This window comes from Octodon degus, unplaced genomic scaffold (genome assembly GCF_000260255.1).
Source record: "Octodon degus isolate 3935 unplaced genomic scaffold, OctDeg1.0 scaffold00183, whole genome shotgun sequence".
In the NCBI taxonomy this organism is placed as follows: domain Eukaryota; kingdom Metazoa; phylum Chordata; class Mammalia; order Rodentia; family Octodontidae; genus Octodon; species Octodon degus.
In genome coordinates, this window is record NW_004524759.1 from 201,860 (window position 1) to 204,297 (window position 2,438).

A 2,438-nucleotide genomic window follows, 5' to 3' on the forward strand; every position below is an offset into this window, starting at 1 on the left:
GAGGAACTGTCCCTTTTCATTGTGTGCTAGTCAGGTCCTGTTGGTTAATGTCACTTCTGTGGCTATTGGCTAAGCTCCTGAAACATGTTCCTTCATCCTATGGCTTATTCATGAACTTGGATTGCTGTGTTCTGTGAAACTGGTTTTTAAGGTAGATGCTATGCATGTAAGTGCACTGTTTCTCTAATTCGAAGGTAGAGTGTTACTGTTCTGGCAAATATTTCTTCTGGAAGGTGTCTTCCGCTGTAAAGTGGCAGCCACAGAAGGGCAACAGTAGAGAAGGAGAGCAAAGCAAACTGATGACCTGACAGGCTGCTCACACGTGGGCCTTTGTCCCATGCAAGGAAAAGCTTTAGGCACATCATTCCCAGATTGGGGTGATGGGTCTGTCTGCGTCTGTGTCTACAAGGATGTAAGATAGAGACATCGTTTATGACAAACACAAGGAAAAGTGAATACTGAGCTACAGGACAGCCTTGAACTGTTACGATAACTAATATTTATTGTATACTTTCCACTTAACCATGGAATTTGCATTATCATTTAACCTATATTTAAGTCAGAAGGTCCTAACTAAACACACAGAATGAACAGTATAAGTGAGCTTGCATAAACTGCTATGGCGGCCATCTGCTGCTCCAGGCAGTGACTCCTGGATACAGTCCTGAGCTTTAAGTTGTAATAAATATTTATGCACAGCTGTTTTGCATAGCAGCTGGCACTGTGGCCTTAGGATGGGGTCTGAGGGCTGGGGCCTGTATTCCTCATGCACCACTTGCTCATGAAATAACGCTGGCCAAATGGCTTACCTGCTTAATCTCAGTGTGCTCGTCTGGAAAAGAGGAATAGCAACAGCTTCTCCCCAAGTCATGCTCTGAGGGTTCTTCACCTGTTGAAACAGGTTTGTCCACAGGTAGAGGCCACGGGCTTTGGCGCCAGGCGATCTGTGCTCAGATCACAGTGCTGTCCCCCGGGTGACTTGAGCACCTCGCTAGCCCCTGTTTTCATTCTTTCTTCTTAAGGGAAGCACAGTGACAAAATGAATTAAAGAGGCCAGAGCTGGGCCCAGCCACAGCATGTATCTGGGACATGCAGAGTGTGGTTACATGTTCTCTGAGTATTTAGGGCTGTAACATAAAAATCATCCTGGTGGATGGGGGGATATCGCTGAAAACTAGAGACAGGACTCCTGTGGACGTGACACTTCCTCCTGGAGCTGTGGAGGACAAACACAAAAAAGCATTTTAAAATTGAAATCCTGATGTGAATCTTACAGGAAGTCACCAGTGGGCTGTGATGAAGACCTAGTCAGATGACAATGCATATTTTAAAGTGACAGAACACATGCAGAGGTGGAAAAGAAGACTGGAGACCAGAACAAACATAAGTTAAAGCTGTAAAGATGAGCGATGAACAAGTGGAAACTGCCCCGACCTACATCACTCAGTGTGGCAATGGCTCAGCAAGTGGTAGAACGCATGAGGGGCTACGGCTAAGGTGGTGCGAGGGGGAACCAGGCAGAAAACAGGAAGCAATTGTAGTTGCAATTTCCTTGACACACTGCTAGACAGCTGCTATTTTTTTTTTATTTATAGAAGCTTTATTTGAAGATTACAGATTTAAAAAGCTGTTTAGCCTTTTAAGGATGTAAACCAAGTCAACATCATCTCTAAAATTATTTTATAAAATACTTGCCTGCTGTTTGCATTTTGTCTTCTGTGTTCTCCCTTCCTTAATTTTTAAAAAATTATTATGGAGAGTTTCAAATCAAAGGTGGAGTATGCAGTGAACTGCTATGTATGGATCTCCCAGGTCCAATAAATATCATCATCAATAAGAAAAATCTGGTTCATCTAATAATTCTATCCCAACCTAGAATATTAATATTATTTTTTTAATGTATTTAGCACAGGGACTATAGGGTCTCACTACACAGATTAGACTTGTACTGATCCTCCTGTTTTTCAGACTCCCTAATGCTGGGATTACGGTTGTACACTACTACTCCCAGTCTTAATTGCTATCTCAGCTTGCCCCGGGGGTACCCCTAAGCTGACACTTCAATTCACTGAGCTCTCTGGGCAGCCCCCACCCTTCCTTACTTTGACATATCAAAGTATTAAGTTAAATTAGATCTCAAATTCCATATCAAAAGGATTTTTGGGGAGGAGGCAGGCTCAGAATGCCTTCATGGCAGGTTTGACTGGCTTGAGTTGTGGGGATGGAACCACAGCAACCTGAGCTTGACTGCTTTGTTGAAACAGCCACTTAAAGAACTGAGCTAATGGGTAGGCCCCCAAATTTAAGCCCCGCCTCAGCAATTTTTTTTTCTGGAAACTGGGGATTGAACACAGGCCCTTTCGTTTGCCAGGCAAATGCTTATTCTACTGAGCTGTCTGCCTGGCCTAGACAGCTGCTATTGCTACAACTCTTGTTGC